This window comes from Triticum aestivum, chromosome 4B (genome assembly GCF_018294505.1).
Source record: "Triticum aestivum cultivar Chinese Spring chromosome 4B, IWGSC CS RefSeq v2.1, whole genome shotgun sequence".
Lineage (NCBI taxonomy): Eukaryota > Viridiplantae > Streptophyta > Magnoliopsida > Poales > Poaceae > Triticum > Triticum aestivum.
In genome coordinates this window covers 190,166,256-190,186,541 of record NC_057804.1, presented here as the reverse complement: position 1 = coordinate 190,186,541, position 20,286 = coordinate 190,166,256, and positions in this window count along the sequence as shown.

Below are 20,286 nucleotides of genomic sequence, written 5' to 3'. Positions count from 1 at the left end.
CCTGGCTAAAGGTAAACTACAACAACAAGCTCGCCGCAGAGCCCGTAAGCCCACAGAAGCATGTATTCAGCTTGGCCCTGAAAGCATGAAAACGACAATCTTTTTTCATGAGGGGCATCCCCTCCCAAAATGCTCTTATACCCTTTGGGGCCGCGCCCAAGCTTCTGTATGCAGGACAAACAACAGAGAAACACGGGATCAGTCGAACATGTCGCTCACCGCATCCTCCTGGTCGCCTCCAGATGCATCACTGGCGCCACTATTGCTGTCGCTGGCATCACCATCGCCATCACCGACGCCACCATCACCACCATCGACCACGTCGCCTCCATCCGCCGCGACTACCACCCCGTCATCGTCGGAAGCGAAGGCCCTGACAAGTGCGTCCATGTTGTCCTCCACCCACTATGCCAGGTCACCCCCGATGGACTCGGGCACCGGGGCAATGACAACGTCAAAGTCGAAGGTGGGATTGGTGTTCTGAAGATGGCTGAAGATACGGGAGAATGCACGCCTTACCAGGCTGCGGCTCCTCTCGTCGACAAGCTGGTGAGCTCTCTCGGAGCGGTTCTCCAGGCGCGTCACCACATCAGTGAAGAAGGGGAGATGACTGGCATAGTTGGTCACATGAGGATGCGGGGCATTCTCATTACAGATGTTGCCCAGAGTCGTGTTGGCCCTGTTCCTCAGGTCCTGGTGCATGGGGTCGTGCATGTGCTCTAGCATCTGCCGTTGGAGCCCTTCCTATCTGTTCTGCTGCACAATGGACTCGACGTCGTCAACCCGCTGCTGAAGAGGAAGTAGCTCGGCACGGGCGGAGGCCAACTCGGTCTGCGCCGAGACCAGGGTGGCTGCGGCAGCCTCTGCGCACTGCTCCTCTTCAGTCAGCTTGGACCTAAGGGCGGCAGTCCTGCCCATAGCCTCGGCTTCAACCAGCTTTAGCTTTAGGTCATACCTGCTCACAAGATCTGCGCGAGCCTCTGCCACGCGGCGGTTGACCTCCTCCTGGACTCGAGCCCCGCGCGCGCCAACATCGTCCTCCGCCTGGGCAACCTGGCGCTCCCTCGTCTCCTGTCGCTCAAGATCAAGATTGCGCTCGTGGGCATCTAGCGTCAGCGCTTCCTCACGCTTCCGGAGCTCCTCCTCCTCGACACTTGCCCCCTTCAGCGACGCAAGGGCAGCCTCAAGCAGCTCCACTTGCTTCTCGAGAGAGGCGCACAAGGCTTGGAGCTCCCACGCACGCTTCTTTGCAATCTCGCGATGATAATCTGCTTCCCGAGCCTCCTCCAGAGCTCGGGCACAGGCCTCTCGCGAGGCCGCAAGGTACGCCTCGGCCTTCGCGTTGTCAAGCTCGCACTGGTCGGTGAGGCATAATGAGGAAGCTCTTTTAGAAGAGATGTCTCTAGGTTACTTACTTGTGAGGCAGGGAGAAGACCGGGATAGTCGGTGGTGATGGCCACTTCCGTGCCGTCATAGCTCACCTGGTAGAATACCCCATCCTCGAGCTCCACGAATATATCTGGATCCTCTTTGAATCCGGAGTCAAGGTCCCGGTTGTGGTCCGCTGGCTGTGGGGAGGGGCTGTGGAGCCCCTTGGTGATATTTCGCCATTCCTGTCACAAATGGATGGATTAATGTCCATTGAAGGTGACTCAGGGAGTAGAATGAGTAGAGTAGTGGGATTGGAACTCACCCAGCTAGGAGGATTGTACATGGAAAATCCATCTCGGTGATTAATACGAGTGAACTCCTCTTTCTCCCCTTTGTATAGTCCGAACCCTTCTGACCATAGCGGGAGGTGTCATCTTCCCCATTATAGTGCCACATGGGAAACCTTTTGTATTGGAGTGGCTGAACCCCTCGTACTATGGAAGTCGCCATTACCTCAGCTATTGATAATCCGGACCGGGCGAGCGTCTTTATCTTGCTCATCAATTGACGGACTACCGCGCTATCTTCCTCCTGAAGGCTCCGAGGGCGCCAGCTGTGGTGCTTCTTCAACGGAACTTGAAAATTCGGGAAGACCCATTCGGACTGGGTCGGGAAGGGAGACATCCTCAATATAGAACCATTCAGAAGGCCACTCTTTGGATGCCTTCTTCGGCGTACCAGACAGGTATCCGGTCCCGGCGATGCGCCATACCTCGGCTCCGCCCACTTCAAATATTGATCCCTCTTGGCTACGAGGGACGAGGCAAAATAGTTTCCTTTCAAAATGGGCCTCACAACCCAGGAATAGCTCACAAAGAGCAACGTAACCCGCGATGTGCAGGATGGAGGCAGGAGTGAAATTGTGCAGTTGGAGGCCATAATACTCCAGAAGCCCTCGGAGGAACGGGTGGATTGGAAGTCCAACACCTCTTAACAAGTAGGGAATGAAGCATAGTCGTTCCCCCCTAGATGGATTGGGGAAATTCTCCACTTGAGCCCCGCCGTCAAAGGAAGCCAATCCGGCTCGAACAGAGACTAGATCCGCGGGGGCGGGGGGGGGGGGGGAAGAAATCCCTGTGTCTGCAGCTTCACTAGCCGACTGTGGGATACGGAACATTTCTCCCAATCGCCTTTTCTAGGGCTGTGGGGATGGGAGGGAGAGCTAGGAGCGCTAGCCGTGTTGAAATGGTTTCTGCTGGCAAGCTCCGAGGATTCCTCGCTTGGTGTGGAATGGAGCTGAAGATCCCCATCTCTTTAATAGACAACTTTCTTATATGGTCAGGGCAGTATGTGCATAAATACCCCGACCTCTCGTATTCGCTTGACACGTGGAAGCTAAAAGTCATGAAGGTGCGGAAGCCAATGGGTGCGACATTAAATGAAAAGCCGAATACTACTCTTTAAGTCAGGTACTTTGAAGTAATCAGAGGAGGAACCCGCCTTGCAATGTCGAAAAAATCTGCGTGCCGAACTCATCATCACTGAGAGACTGGTTCGGGGGCTACTGAGGGAGTCCTGGATTAAGGGGTCCTCGGGCGTCCGGCCTATTGACATGGGCCGGATTGATGGGCTGTGAATATACAAGACCGAAGACGCTCACATGTGTCCGGATAGGACTCTCCTTGGCGTGGAAGGCAAGCTTGGCATCCGGATATGAAGATTCCTTTCTCTGTAACTGACTTTGTATAACCCTAGTCCCCTCCGATGTCTATATAAATCGGAGGGTTTAGTCCGTAGAGGCAATCATAATCATACATGCTAGACTTCTAGGGTTTTAGCCATTACGATCACGTGGTAGATCAACTCTTCTAATACACATATTCATCAAGATCAATCAAGCAGGAAGTAGGGTATTACCTCCATAGAGAGGGCCCAAACCTGGGTAAACATCGTGTCCCTCGCCTCCTGTTACCATCGACCTTAGATGCATAGTTCGGGACCCCCTACCCGAGATCCGCCGGTTTTGATACCGACAACCGCTGTATGCGCTCTGCCTCACACCAAAGCCGCGGCAGCTTCAGCTCCTACTATTTTCCCCAGATTAACGCCACGCCCACCCTTCTTCTCCCTTAACTCAAGTAGCTCGACCTCTTAGACGTTGGCATCTCAAAGAAGTTTATGGAGCACCTGCTCCGCAACTGTACTGTGTTCGTGTACCTTCGTCTTCGGCAAATCCACAGGTACATTAGCCTCCACATTCCTCGACGAATCTCTAATGGATTCATGTGTCTTGTTGGCCCTGCAACAAGACTTCAATTGGGAAGAGATCACTCCAGCTATTCCACATTATGGTCATTGAGAATGCGCCTTTCCATGATAGATTGCTTGTATCTGATGTAGAAGGTCCAACAAAAATCAGGGTCTTTGGCGCACCAAAATTGACAGTGTTGGTGTACTCGTCTGCCAAATTCTCCGAACTCTTTATTGGATCCGTAATCATTCAGGTACAACACTCATCTTCTTCTCCGTCTTCTTGAAATTCACATTTTTAAATTTCTTCTTGATGTATTTACGACTGTCATCCAGAAAATGATTCCCACAAGCTTGACCCGTCTGTACGACAGTGAAGATCTTGGCAATAAAATTTATCGGCACCATCGGCGGGGCTCGAAGAGGTTCGCCCCCTCTCGGCAGGGGGCTGGGGGCTAGCGCCCCCATGATCGCTGGCTGGGCCTCGCAAGGGACCCGGACTGGCGCAGGGTCACCACCTGAAGAGGAGCCAAGGATTGAGGCCCACCATTCGCCTTCCATGACCAGAGGAGGAGCCCTGGGCAGGCTGGCTGTTCTCCAGGAAGGGTTGCGAAGGAAAGGCAACAAGGGCATGGGCTCAAGACGCCTTGCAGGCAGGCTTGCTTCTCCGGCTGACCCCGCGTTAGGGGCAGCATGTAGGTTCAGGATGCTCAAGGCCAGCGATGAAGTCAAGGCCGGAGGAGGTTGCTTCTCAGGGGACTCCGCGGGCTTGGCAGGAGGGATCCTGAAGAGCCACTCATCTATGGCGATGTATTTTCTATGCTTCAAAGGCTGAAAGGTGCGACCACTGCAGCTCGAAGACTCCTTCCTCTTGCGGAGCACGGCGAAGTCCACGCGGAACCGGCCTAGGCGCTGCACGTGGGGCCCAACACGGGGTGAGGCTGGAGTAGCACCCAGGCAGTCGACCTCAGGAGCTCCGGCCTCAGGAGCCGCAGGCTGCATCTCCCCCTCGACGACCGCCTCAGGGCGAGCTTCATAAGTTTTGGAGGATGAAGCCTCGGGAACCTCAAGCGGTGTCAGCATCTTGACACCCGCGCCTCCGGCCTCAAGCGATGCTTGCCTCCCCGCACCCGCTCTCAGGGCAAGCTCGGTGCTGGCGGCAAGAAGGAGAGCCCCGATGACAGGGTTCTCACGAGACCCCACAAGGCCAACCGGGCGCAGCCCCCACTCATCAAAGGAAGGCATCTGTCCCGTGAACTCGACCCTGTTCGAGCAGAGATACAGAAGGCTACCCTCTTGTGGCATATCGCCTAGCGAGGGGTTGCCAGTCAAGACTTCAAGCACAGTCATTAGCGCTTCGGGCGATAGCTCCAACTCCTAAAGCCTCATGCGATCCTGATCACCAACCAGGGCCCACATCGACCTGGAATGGCGCTGGAGAGGGGCAATGCAACATCGCAGGAACTCCTTCACCACCCGGGGCACAGTCATGCCGAGATCTTTCAACCTCTTCAGTCGGAACCAAAGGAAGGAAAGGCGAGGGCTCACGAGCCTCTCATGGCCCCAGCCAGGGTTTGGGACAGCAGGTGACGATGGAGACGAGAGCATGCGGATGTGCACTCTGACATCCACGTACACCCACCGCATCCAAAACCGGCTCGTGGACGACGGGAGGTCAAAGTTAATCCCCAAGGCGGCCATCTCTGCCACAGCCTGGAAGATCACGAATCCAGAGCACTGCGAGGGGTCGGTCAGGGGCAGCGGGAAGAAGTGGCATAGGAGGGCGACGGAAGGAGTAATGCCCACCATGGCTTCGCAAACAAAGGCGAAGACGGCGTGAAGGGTAACGGATTGGGGATCAAGATGCATCATATGGATCTGATATGGGAAAGCACTCCGTTGAAAAAGGCGGAGAAAGGGGGAACCAGGCCAGCCCACAGGGCGTCGACGAAGAACCGAACCTCGGTGACTGTCCTGTCGGTGGAGGCGGGACACTGGCCAAGACATCGTATTTCCACACTCGTTGAAGCTGGAAGAGAGCATAGGGAAGACCTTGCCCATGGCCTCCAGGTTGAGCACCAGCGACCGGCCGACGGCGGGCTCGATTGTCGGGGGCGGACTGGCTGAGCACAGAGGCTTCTTCCCCTTTTTCACACTGGTCGGCGCCATGGCAATGGATGGGGCAGAGCTCTAGTCAGATTGGGAGCGGAAGCAGGAGCTCAAGGAAGAAGAGGGAATAGGAAGCACGCTGCCTACGAGGAGGAAATAACTGTGTAGGGTGCCATTGCCGCCTAGCCAGGCGGATATTGGGGATGCATCGGGAAGCTGAGACGCCCACGTCCAATCAGTCGCCATGCGTCGACCATGGCCACATGCTATTGGGGCCCATGGCGCTCCGCACTTGCCCTTTCGCTTTGCTGCTAAGCCAAGTCCGAGCGCACCTTGGGCCCGGGGGCTACTGTCGGCATTCTGGAAACGGGGGTCCCTAGACTTTCCTGCCTGCGGCCTGCTGCATGGCTCAACCAGTTTCCCAATGCGGCCCATCTTCATCAACCAAACACTCAAGACCCTCGTGAGGGGCCAAGCCTCGCGGGGCAGACGACACAAGGTGTAACGCCCATGATGCGGCTATATCTCCCACGTGTCGAAGCACGACTTAGAGGCATAACCGCATTGTGGTTTTGTTGCAAGAAGGGTCATCTTCACACAATCCCATGTAATGAACAAGACTGGGATAAAGAGTTGGCTTACAATCGCCACTTCACACAAGTACTTAAATAAATCATACATCAATCAGAGTACACACATAGTCCGACTACGGACGAAGCCAAAAGAAAAGAAGATAACCCAACTGCTAGATCCCTGATCGTCCCAACTAGGCTCCACTACTGATCAACATGAAATGAAACATAGCAACGACCAATATCTTCGCTGAGCTCCCAACTGAGCTCGGTTGCATCACCTGCACTGGTATCATCGGCACCTGCAATTGTTGTAATAGTATCTGGTGAGTCATGAGGACTCAGCAATCTCAAAACCCGCGAGATCAAGACTATTTAAGCTTATGGGTAGGAAGTGGTAATGAGGTGGAGTTGCAGCAGGCACTAAGCAAATATGGTGGCTAACATACGCAAATAAGAGCGAGAAGGGAAGCGACGGAACTGTCGAGAAGCTAGAAGTGATCAAGAAGTGATCCTGAAACTACTTATGTTCAATCATAACACAAAGACCGTGTTCACTTCCCGGACTCCGCCGAAAAGAGACCATCATGGCTACACACGCGGTTGATGCATTTTAATTAAGTCAAGTGTCAAGTTCTCTACAACCGGATATTAACAAATTCCCATCTGCCACATAACCGTGGGAACGGCTCTCGAAAGTTTATACCCTGCAGGGGTGTCCCAACTTAGCCCATCACAAGCTCTCACGGTCAATGAAGGATATTCCTTCTCCGAGGAAGACCCGATCAGTCTAGGAATCCCGGTTTACAAGACATTTCGACAATGGTAAAACAAGACTAGCAAGACCACCCGACTGTGCCGACAAATCCCGATAGGAGCTGCACATATCTCGTTCTCAGGGCACACCGGATAAGCTAAGCGTACGAGTACCAACATAACCCAAGTTGCCAAGGGACGGTCCCGCACGATGCTCTAGTTTGGACCAACACTCATAGGAGCACTGGCCCGGGGGTGTAAAATAAAGATGACCCTTGAGTCTGCAGAACCCAAGGGAAAAAGGCTTAGGTGGCAAATGTAAAAAACCAAGGTTGGGCCTTGCTAGAGGAGTTTTATTCAAAGCGAACTATCAAGGGGGTCCCATAAATCACCCAACCATGCAAGGAACACAAAATCAAGGAACATAACACCGGTATGACGGAAACTAGGGCGGCAGGAGTGGAACAAAACACCAGGCATAAGGCCGAGCCTTCCACCCTTTACCAAGTATATAGATGCATTAATGAAATAAGAGATATTGTGATATCCCAACATGTTCTTGTCCATCATGGAGCAATCTTCAACTTCACCTGCAACTAACAACGCTATAAGAGGGGCTAAGCAAAGCGGTAACATAGCCAAACAACGGTTTGCTAGGAAGGGTGAAAAGGTTAGAGGCTGACATGGCAATTTAGGAGGCTTGAAGAGCAAGTGATAGGTAGCACAACATAGCGATAGAACGAAGCAACTAGCAAGCAAAGATAGAAGTGATATCGAGGGTAGTGGTCATCTTTCCTGAAATCCCGCAAGGAAGAAGAACGAGTCCATGAAGAAGACAAACGGACGTAGTCGAACGAATACTCACAACTCCGGAACAAAACTGAAGCTAACGAAAGAAGCAAACCGGAAAGAAGCAAACAACATGGTGAACACACAAGCATAATCATGGCATGATGCATAATCAAGTATGATGCATGTCCGGTTTAATGAGGCATGGCATGGTAAAGTGCAACAACCAATACTACAAGTTAAGTGGAGCTCAATATGCAACGACTTGCATATTGACGAAACACCACATCCATTTATTTAGTTCACTCTCGTTTATGTACCCAACAACATTAAATGTTGTTAAACATGGCAAGAGGTGAAGGATAATTAAACTACCTATTTAGGCAAGTTTAAATGAGGCCGGAAACAACAAACAACAATTTCGGAAAATCCCCATGTTATTTAGCAATTTAATGCAACAACAATTGTAAACATTTTAAATGTTGTTATCATGATGCGGATGACATATACAAGTGATATGCAATTTTTATGAAAATGTTGACATAAGGATGTTATGAAGCATTTGGTCACCATGGCGGAACAAAAAGGGTGCCACGGTGGTGACACGGAAATGGTGCCACGGCAACATTCCGATGATCCGACAACTCATCACGATGTCGGTGCGAACGAAAGTGTGAATGTGCAGAACATGCAAAGATGGTGGGGGTGATCCCGGTTACTGGGTTCCCACGTGACGGTGGCCTGGCAAAAGAGGGATGTGCGTGAAACAAATGGGCACGATGCAAACAAGTGGTACATCTCATACATGCAAGGCATCTCATCGTGGTCGTCTTGGGTTATACCTTTGAAGCGTGCATTTTGGGGCGGTTCAAAATCGTCGAGGGAAGTAGTCGTTCATGGGTCGTCGTGGGAAGTAGTGGCACTCGCGGGCTTGGCGGCGGTAGTTGTACATGTTTGAAAACGATCGAGTCATCGGTAGAGGAACTTGGCGGTCCATGGGGTCGACCGTAGAGGTACACACGTTGTCGGGGTACTTGTCGGTCCGGTCTTGGTGTAGATGTACATGGCAAACGTAGTGGTACTAAGCGCCGGTCGTTGAGGGACTTGCCGAAATCCACAGAGCCGGTGTGCTTGTTCAGGCGTCGGTCTTGCTGGAGGGGTACTTGGTGAATCCGCATAGTTGCGCACGGGTCATAGTGGTACTTGGCAAAATCCACGGGGTGGTCTTGGTGTGCAGCAAACAACAGTACAGGAAGGCAAAGGCATGGCCGAAGGTGAGGTTGTAGCAGCCTTGGGCGTGAACTCCAGCGACGGTACGATGGGGAACGACGGACTTGGCGGTGGAGGAGGAGGTTTGTTGCAGGCCATGAGCAGCAGAGTAAGGTCATGGGGGGCGTGGGACTTGGATGCCGGCTGTAGGGAAGCTCGGGACAGGGGAAGCAGCCACCATGGGGACCGGGAGGAGCTCGACTCCCCTCGGGCATTGCCGGGTGCTGGAGGGAGGACGAGGGATAGATGGAGATCGATGGGAGTGAGGAGGAGGTCGGGCTAGGGTTAGGATTAGATAGGGTGCCGCTGGGCCTGGGCCATTGAGGAGCTGGGCTGTGGATGGGCCTAGATGGCCTGCTAGGCTCTCTCTCACTCTAAAAAAATAAAAAATAAAACAGTGATGAGAAAGAAAAGAAAAAGATGTTAGAGGTGGAGCTTGAGAAGGAGGGTATTTTTCCCGGACTCATAAAAATGTGCTCGTTCCAAGAAAAATGGAGTGGGCAAGATTGCAAGGTTTACATTTGAATTTAATTCAAATGGTTAGACCAAGGAGTAGGAATCCGAAGTTTCCGAAAATGTTGGACATTTAGGAAGAGCCTCGATAAAACGATAAAAGAATAAGAGGACAAGTCAGAGACCAAGAATTGAGATAACAAAGGCATTGAGATTTATTTGCAAGTGTGTCAAAGGTAATTCCGCATCCATGGAATACTTTATAATAGCTCCCTAATATTGGGAGGATATGTTATAAAGAGAAGTCACCCTTCCCTCAATTTAAATAAATGAACCATCTATGGAATTTATTAGTTGAGTTGAGATGCAAAGATTAATGACATGATGGCATGATGACATGATGCAATGCAAAAATAAAAGAGCAAGCACAAAAGAAACACACGGTGATCACGAAAATATGGAAGTCTTCTGGAGCGTCGGTCTCGGGGCGTTACACAAGGCCTCCTCAGGAGTGGCCTCACCAGGTAGGCTCATGAGGAGCGGAGAGATCAAGTCAAGGGGTACCTCGCGAGGTTCCCGTGATGCAAGCCATGACGACCGAGGTCAGGCGGGCACCAGCCCACGTAGTGTCCTCATTTCCTCTTTGGTGCTAAGGGGGTAAGCGCAGGCGCGGAGTACCGAGGCATCACGCAAAGGTTTCCATATCGGTGCAACAAGACCAAGATCAGCAGGACGGCAGGATGGAGGTCTCCGTGGAGCCCAAGACGGCGTCACCACCAGCGCCTTTGGCAGGCGAAAACCCCCTTTAGTCAGGATAGCTTGTACTAGCTGTCCCCTTTCAAAATGGCCGTTGTTGAATCCCTTCTCGCTCAATATTTTGGAAGAGGACCAGGGCCTCTATAAATAGGGCTAGCCACCACAGTAGAAGGGATGAGTCGAATCCTTCCGAAGCAGAAAACCACACCAGCTCAAGAACACCCCTCCTCACGAGGCTGTTCTTCCCTTGTACTGTTCATCATCAGCCCAAGAGGCAATCCACCACCACACACAGGAGTAGGGTATTACACCCCAATGGTGGCCCGAACCTGTATAAATCTCGTGTCTCTTGTGTTGTGAGTTCATCGATCTAGCTTAGGGATCGCGGCGAGGCTGAGAGCAAGATTCGGTAGGGGGAAATCTTCATGTGCACCCGAGTGTTCGAACCTTAAGGGTTTTGCCGGAACCCGATATACGACAGGCACTAAGCGCGAACCCATCCCACCTAACATCTTTCTGGAAAGCCTCTTCAGGCCATCCGTGGTGTGGCAAGGGGAGAGCGCAACACCAGTCTGGATCTGACTATAACCCCAGATTTTGAACACATAGATATCATCGGGGGCTCAGCCACCATAATAACACCGTCGACCCATCTTATCATGGCAGTCATTATCCCATGGACCAAACCATTCGTAGCCTACCTTAATAGGTGAGAACTCCCTAGGGATCATAACAAGGCACGCCGCATTGTTTGGCGCTTGAAAGCCTACAAGGTTCACAACGGAGAACTCTACAAGAAAACGCTACCGGAGTACTTCAAAGATGTATCTCCGAGGAACAGAGGCGGCAACTCTTGGCTGAAATTCATGCTGGTCTCGATGGTCACCACGCCGCGGCTCGGGCCCTTGTCAGCAAGGCCTTCCGTACATGTTTCTATTGGTCAACGGCCCGAGAAGACACACAGGATCTTGTCCAATGTTGTGTTGGATGCCAACTTTTCGCCAACCAAAGCCATATGCCACCCACCACTCTACAAACAATCCCTATCACTTGGCCTTTGGCGGTCTGGGGGCTTGATATGGTCGGACCCCTTAAAGGAGGAAGCCATAAGAAAAAATATCTGTTGGTCATGGTGGATAAATTCACTAAGTGGATAGACGCCAAACCAGTTAAAATGGCCGAAGCCGGACCAGTGGTAGAGTTCATATCCGGTGTTGTGCACCGTTATGGAGTTCCTCACAGCATCATCACCGATAACAGATCTAATTTCACAGTCAATGAGGTGAAAACCTAGTGTGCTAATCTAGGCATTAAGCTCGATTACGCCTCCGTCTATCACCCACAAACAAACGGTCAAGTCGAACGAGCCAATGGTCTTATTATGAGCGGCATTAAGCCCAGACTAGTGCAGTCTTTGAAAGAACCAGACAAGCACTGGGTCAAGGAGCTCGACTCCATACTCTGGGGGCTGCGGACCACGCCCAATCGCACTACCAGATATACACCTTTTTCATGGTGTACGACGCTGAGGCTGTGTTACCCTGCGACATTATTCATGACTCACCTCGAGTGCACATGTATGAAGAGAGGGAGAGAGAGAGAGAGAGGCCGAGCTTGATCGGCAGGACATCTTAAATGCCCTAGAGGAGGAGTATGACGTTGCAAAAGCCCGTTCCGCCTTTTATGAACAACAAGCCCGCAAATACCAAAGCAGAGAAGTACGGGTGAAGACTTATAATGTTGGCGAACTCGTTCTACGCTTGCCGGAGAAGAAAAAGGAGAAACTCAAGCCCAAGTGGGAGGGCCCCTTCATCATTGACGAAGTTCTCACTGGAGGAGCATACTGCCTGCGTGATGCATTAGATGATCGCCTAGAGCCGAATCCGTGGAACGCGGCCAGACTCTGAAGATTCTATGCCTAGCACTAAATTTATTGTTCGTCTCCTTCTCCCTTTTGTTTCCATTATCCTTTTCCTCTCTTTCCACCTTTTCTCTTTTGTTCAAGCCTTAAAGCTATCGTGCGGACAAACCGTGCACCTACGACGTACACATCCTCAAATATGTACGTCCGTTATACCTGGGGCTTCTTGCACAGAAGCTTATTATTATTATTGTCCGAGCATTAAGCTCAACACATATGTGTCTTTTCCTCGTATGTACGTTTTCTTCATCATTATATGCATCGATATGACTTTAGTTTTTGCAAAGCTAGGTTGCCTGGCTCCTATGCTTATGCCCTATATTCCCGTTAGTTCGGCTAGGGCATAAAGGGAGCACCTCTGCGATTGTTACTGTCGGGTCATCCAGATGTGTACCTCATACTGGGTGAAGCCGAAAGCTAGCGTTCTTAAGGGAATATTCGGTCAGCGGACTAAAGATGTTTTTTACTCAGTAAACTATGAACCCCCAGATGTTACGTATGTTGTGATTTCCCAATCATAGTTCGGACATGCACGTTAACGCATGCTTACCCAGGGAAAGGAACCCTTAACAGAACTATTCTCTCTGGAAGACGTTTCTTACAATCACAATGTAATATAACATAGCTAGCCGGATACTTGTCTGTTCAAGCAACTATGACCCCTATGCCTGGCTTCCATGCATACCCCAGTTTATTTTGCCGCTCAGGTATTCGGAAACACTCCGCACCCTCGGTTCCAGAGGTCGAAGCGAAAAGGTCTGCCATGACAATTATTTTACAATCTGGCTAGGGACAAATATGTCAAGGAAAGTACATGGTCATTTGGACTCAAAAATTTCCTCTTCTATGTCGTCCAACAGGTTGTCTAGCTTACAATCCTCTTGAGAATATTTTGCGGCTACTTTTACCTGGTCATATACAAAACTAACGGGAATTTCCATTCGTTCTGACCCTAAAGGTCCGACCCGGGCCATATGATTCGGATCAAGCTTGGTATACCGTGTTTTCACCATGGCCTAGGCCTCTCGTGCACCTTCCCGACAGGCCGATATCTTCCATAATCGGAAGTGCCACCGCGCTCCCTTGAATAGTTGTACAAGCTCCTCCATACTTCCTGGAGGGGAGGCGGATGGCCGTAAGGCCTTGGCGATACTTTGCATCGCCTGTCGAGCTCTCTCGTGCATTTGCGACAACTCCTGTAGCAGATCTTCCAAAGATTTGGACATCTCCTCTTCGGGACAGCCAGTCAGCATACCTATAGACATAACTCTGTCAGTTCCTTTCCTCGCCGAATTACGCGAAGGTAAGTTTGAAAACATACTAAATATGCCGCCTCGCAGCCTCTTATTCTCCTTTACGGAGTCAGCCAGCTGGGCCCGCACATCTTTCAGTTCTTCTCCCAGCTGTGTGTTCGAATGCTGGAGTTTGTTTTTCTCCTCCCTAACCCGTGTTAGTATATGTTCGCATGCGGCCAGTTGACTTTTGGTTTCTGGTTCACCCGCTTGTGCGACTTCCAGCGCCTCTCCTGGATGATTTGACGATCTGGCCATAAGACATGCAACTGTGTTAGCATTGCTGGTATATAATTCGGTTTTTCTCGATGGAGGGACACATTACCAGGCGATGCTTTCTTGGATTTCTCCAGTTCGGCTGTTGCAGCAACTAGCTGGTCCGACACTTTTCCAGCTCTTGAGACAATAGGTCGTTCTTCTCTGTGAGCACATGTTTATACAATGATCCTTAAATCAGTTGTATCAACTATTTCAAGTCTCGGGGGCTACCGGTATATCATTATCAGATTTGTACAAATGTGTACTTACCCGGATATCTTTCAAATGTTGGTCCGTGGCTCTGGCAAGCCCATCTCGAGCAGCTCGGATGTATGCATCAACCAAGCTGAAGGCGTTGAATGCCTCTCTTGTAAAGCCGGGGTCTCGAAGAGCGGCCCGCCGGCGCCGATGATTCATGGCGCTTTCCACTTTAGAGTTAGTAACGGATACATCATCTGAATCCTCCACAGAAGGACAATCCGGCGTCGCTCCCACGTCAGCCTTTGTCTTAAGGATGAGTCTGGAATCTGGACGGTGCAGGCATGGCCGGCAGGATCCCCGGACATAGTCCGACAAACGTTCTTCCTAATAAGACATGACGGACAATGTCACACTTCGGTGTGACTGCCAAGGAGTGTATTTAAAAAGCCCTACCTCTTTGATGAAAGCTCGGACGTGTTTTCATTTGCCTTCCTCTTCGAAGGCCTGCCTGGCATAGGCGCTGCTCTCTTGTGAGTCGCCTTAGGTGCATCATGGCGCGCCAAGCGCCTCCCTTTTGGAGCATGAGGCAGTGCGGTGGGTGAGGCGTAACGAGGAAGCTCTTTTAGAAAAGATGTCTCCATGTTACTTACGTGTGAGGCAGGGAGAAGACCGGGATAGTCGGCGGTGATGGCCACTTCCGTGCCGTCATAGCTCACCTGGTAGAATACCCCATCCTCGAGCTCCACGAATATATCCGGATCCTCTTTGAATCTGGAGTCAAGGTCCCGGTTGTGGTCCGCTGGCTATGGGGAGGGGCTGTGGAGCCCCTTGGTGATCTTCCGCCATTCCTGTCACAAATGGATGGATTAATGTCCATGGAAGGTGACTCAGGGAGTAGAATGAGTAGAGTAGTGGGATTGGAACTCACCTAGCTAGGAGGATTGTACATGGAAAATCCATCTCGGTGCTTAATACGAGTGAACTCCTCTTTCTCCCCTTTGTATAGTCCGAACCCTCCTGACCGCAGCGGGAGGCGTCATCTTCCCCATTATAGTGCCACATGGGAAACCTTTTCTATTTGAGTGGCTGAACCCCTTGTACTATGGAAGTCACCATTACCTCGACGTTTGATAATCCGGACCGGGCGAGCGTCTTTATCTTGCTCATCAATTGACGAACTATCGCGCTATCTTCCTCCTAAAGGCTCCGAGGGCGCCAGCTATGGCGCTTCTTAAACAGAACACTTGAAAATTCGAGAAGACCCATTTGGACTGGGTCGGGAAGGGAGACATTCTCAATATAGAACCATTCAGAAGGCCACTCTTCGGATGCCTTCTTCGGCGTACCAGACAGGTATCCGGTCCCGGCGATGCGCCATACCTCAGCTCCGCCCACTTCAAATATTGACCCCTCTTGGCTATGGGAGACGAGGCAGAATATTTTCCTTTCAAAATGGGCCTCACAACCCAGGAATAGCTCACAAAGAGCAACGTAACCCGCGATGCGCAGGATGGAGGCAGGAGTGAAATTGTGCAGTTGGAGGCCATAATACTCCAGAAGCCCTCGGAGGAACGGGTGGATTGGAATCCAACGCCTCTTAACAAGTAGGGAACGAAGCACAGTCGTTCCCCCTGGATGGATTGGGGAAATTCTCTGCCTAAGCCCCGCCGTTGAAGGAAGCCAATCCGGCTTGAACAGAGACTAGATCCGCGGGGGGGGGGGGGGGGGGGAATCCCTGTGTCTGCAGCTTCAGTAGCCGACTATGGGATACGGAACATTTCTCCAAATCGCCTTTTCCGGGGCCGTGGGGATGGGAGGAAGAGATAGGAGTGCTAGCCTTGTTGAAATGGTTTCTGCTGGCAAGCTCCGAGGATTCCTCGCTTGGTGTGAAATGGAGCTGAAGATACCCATCTCTTTAATAGACAACTTTCTTATATGGTTAGGGTGGTATGTGCAAAAATACCCTGACCTCTCGTATTCGCTTGACACGTGGAAGCTAAAAGTCACGAAGGTGCGGAAGCCAATGGGCGCGACATTAAATGAAAAGCCGAATACTACTCTTTAAGTCAGGTACTTTGAAGTAATCAGAGGAGGAACCCGCCTTGCAATGCCGAAAACAATCTGTGTGTCGAACTCATCATCATTGAAAGACTGGTTCAGGGGCTACAGAGGGAGTCCTGGATTAAGGGGTCCTCGGGCGTCCAGCCTATTGACATGGGCCGGATTGATGGGCTGTGAAGATACAAGACCGAAGACTCTCACATGTGTCTGTATGGGACTCTCCTTGGCGTGGAAGGCAAGCTTGGCGTCCGGATATGAAGATTCCTTTCTCTATAACTGACTTTGTATAACCCTAGTCCCCTCCGATGTCTATATAAATCGGAGGATTTAGTCCATAGAGGCAATCATAATCATACAGGCTAGACTTCTAGGGTTTTAGCCATTACGATCTCGTGGTAGATCAACTCTTCTAATACTCATATTCATCAAGATCAATCAAGCACGAAGTAGGGTATTACCTCCATAGAGAGGGCCCGAACCTGGGTAAACATCGTGTCCCCCGCCTCCTGTTACCATCGACCTTAGACGCACAGTTTGGGACCCCCTACCCGAGATCCGCCGGTTTTGATATCGATAACCGCCGTATGCGCTCTGCCTCACACCAACGCTACGGCAGCTTCCGCTCCTGCTATTTTCCCCAGATTAATGTCGCGCCCACCCTTCTTCTCCCTTAACTCAAGCAGCTCGACCTCTTAGACGTTGGCATCTCGAAGAAGTTTATGGAGCACCTACTCCGCAGCTGTACTGTGCTCGAGTACTGTCATGGATATACCCCGCGGTGTACCCGGCCGGAAGTATAACCCGGCCGGACTTGGCGACTCACTGATGACCTGCCCTGGCTGGACGACACACTAAGTGACCTGCCCGATCCTGGCGACTTATGGGTGACCTGGCAAGCGGATCAGAGGAGCGACAAGACCCAGGGGCCCAGGAGGCTCAAGGCCCAGAAGGCCGACTTACGTTATGGTAGGCCGGCTTAAGAGGAAAGGCGTGAGGAATATCTTCCTTACAAGGAATCAAGGCCCGGACTTGTATCCGGCTTGTAGTAGAAGATATGCTAGTCCAAATCCTATTTGGACTCCACATGTAACCCGCCCCTCTAACTTATATTAGGAGGGGCAGGGCTCCCCAAAGAGGGACAAGTAACAAGAAACAATATCTAGGGCTAGACACAAGGAGGAGAGCCGGCTTACGGTGACTCCCTCATGATCATAATGAGACCTAGCCACAAATAGCATGTAGGGTTATCACCGGATGATGTTTCCCAGAGCCCGAAGCTGTCTAAATCCTCGTCTTGTGTGTTTTGTCTCTCGATTCCACTCAACCCCTTCAAGCTACCACATAGATGCGTTGGCCTCGCGACTAAGTCCTTACATTAGGACATCTGCCGTGACAATTCCTCGACAGTTGGCGGCCACCGTGGGGCTTGCGCATGGTGATGAGTTCTTGAAGGGATCTCTTCAGGGATTGAGAAGCTCGTGATGAGCCGGATAGAAAAAAGAGCTGGCACAAAGGATCTATATCATCAGCAGGCAGTTGGAGACGGCCTGTACAAGGTTCAATTAGGATGAGTTAGGGTTTATGGCCACGCGGCGCCGCAAGTTGTAGAGTCAAAGACGATCCAAAAATCCTGCTGCGTATTCTATCTGAGCGGTGGTCATGTCCGACTGTTGCTACACGTTTTCTTCATCTACATATAAATGCAGAGGGTCAAGAGCAAGCTGAGTTGGTCAAATCGCCACATTTGTTGTGATGTTCCCTGCACAGAGTAAGTCCCGAGAGGATTAAAGCTGCTACTGTTCTCTGAGATCAAACAAAAAGGTAATACCGACAGCTGCCAGTATCAAGTACGCATACAGGCGAGAGTATATTTTCCCGTCACATCACGCGATTAAATCAAGCAATCAGAGTGCTAGTTTAATTCTCAGAATTGCCTATCTCGGATAGCTATACATACATGGAGGCAGGCTGTACAAGGAAATATGAGCAGAGACGTCCAATCAATAGCACTCCACACGAGAAAGAAAGAAAAGGGCATGGGGTTGCCGAGTCAAAGTACGATGCGGAGAAAGACAGGGACGTGGCCGTAGATTCGGCCCTCGCCTATGATGCTCAAGCTTCTGCCTGTGAGCCGGCCGAGCGGACATCTGACTCGCCCGCGCCAAATCACCGCCTTCAGCATTAGCCGGGGCTGCCTCTGATGTGCTTCCTCTGCCTCGGCCCACACCTCGTCGCTGCTCCATGGCTGTGCTGCTGCCTCGAGACGGCCAAGCTGTTGTTCGCCTGCATGCCTCGCCGTTGCTGCTCCATCTACGAGAGCTACAACTGCACCTCCACTCTAGCGGAGCTACCAGTACGATCTTCCGCTGCTGCTTTGTGCATAAAGACCAAAATCTAGTCATCAACTACTACTCCATCATCCACTATGACGTATGAAGGCACTAGTCAAACTAATGGGTCAAACCAAGCACGACCCGGAGGAGATCTCGGTCGCACGGACTCAGCCTCGCCTTCACGCGCCGCATCAAGATATCGCCGCCCCTCCGAACTGGGTCTTGCCGTCGCTGCTGCTGCACTTCTGAACCGCCGCTGCACTGGGTCATCTTCTACCACCGTCATTGACCTGAGGGTGCTGCCGCTGCTACTTTGAGCCGCCAAGCCTCCCAAACGGCCGGCCTCCAAGTGTTGCGAGCCGCCTCGACCGAGTTGCCATTGAGCCACCCGGCCAAAGTGACTTCATCTACGGCCTTTACACCTCTGAACCGCCAAAGAGTATACTACAATTTGCATGCAGTGGAGATTATACAAACTACGCAAAACTCTCGCAAGGCCTTTGAAATGATCAACACAAAAATTCTTGGTTATCTACGGATGCCATATGGTGATCATCTGTCGCCTAAAATCAGGTGATATTTATCTTACATATATTGTTAAGTACATGTTGATTTCCTTCGACAAACAACTACTCCGCCCTGTTGTATGTTTTGTACGCATGACAATTGTGGTTTATACCATGGATATGGAGCATGTACTTACAACATTGCGCCCGGTGTTCGTCCGTGCCTCATTACTCGGTAAATGGATGCGCAAGCCGCCACCCTTGCGGCCCGGATTACTTCAACTCACCGGAACCGTCCCTGTGGTTGACTCGTCTGTCCGCGCCGCCTTACAATGCCATGGACGACTCGCCCATCCACCCTCGTGGCCGGTTCACGTGGCCGCGCTAGCTTACAAATGCTACGGCTGATTCATCTGTCTGCTCCCGCGGCCACTCACCCGTGAGTGATTTCAACTTAACCTAGTGATCATCAACTTCATGGCGGATTATTTCTGGCCTCACACATCAGGTGATATCCATTTTAAATATATTTTATTGGCACATATTATTTTTGTCAAAGAGCAGTTTATCTTTGCATCTGCAATATTGTTGATGCAGGACAATTGTTCACTACATCAAAACGATGTGGTTGACTCGCCCGCGCCGGTTTACAGCACCGCGACCGATTCATCCGTCTGAGCCACCTCTGATGCGGCGGTCGTCTTTACCGACTGTATCTCGCGTCCTGGTCTACAAACACACCGAGCCGCACCTGTATGCATGAGCTGTTTATTGAATATGAGCAAGTCACTGCTTGGGAAGCCGGTTTTCTTCCAACAAATTGGAGATGAATTATCAGGTATTATCAGCCGTCGTCTACACTGGATGGCTCAATGGGCAGGCTCACAAGTCACCGCCACTATAGTTTGGTTAACTTCAAACAGCTAGTTGGAAGGAACCATTGGCCGAGTTGCTGACACGGCTCATACGGGATCATTTATAACCCGCCGCAGTCACCTCAACCTTCTGTGGATTCACATCGCGCTATCAACGCCAATGATATACACCTTCTGCTATGGTCAAATATGGAAAATCTCAAGCCAACACTTCGAGTCATCTTGAGACTCGGGGGCTACAATGGTATGACTTGGCAAAATTAGACGGTTTCTATGAATTCAAGAACTCGGGGGCACTGAAGGGAAGATAACCCGGCCCTGAAGGCTACTGCTTTATTGGAAAATATTAAAGGCCGTCAGAAAAATTTCCGGTTCAAAATGAAGATTCCGATTTAAAATACAGCTCAAGAGACATTTTTCTCCTGCAAAGCTTTGAAGCTCTCAAAACCGGTTCAACATCCGGATCAAGGTAAATTTGTCCCTTACAAAGCTTTGAGGATCTCCATATCCGATT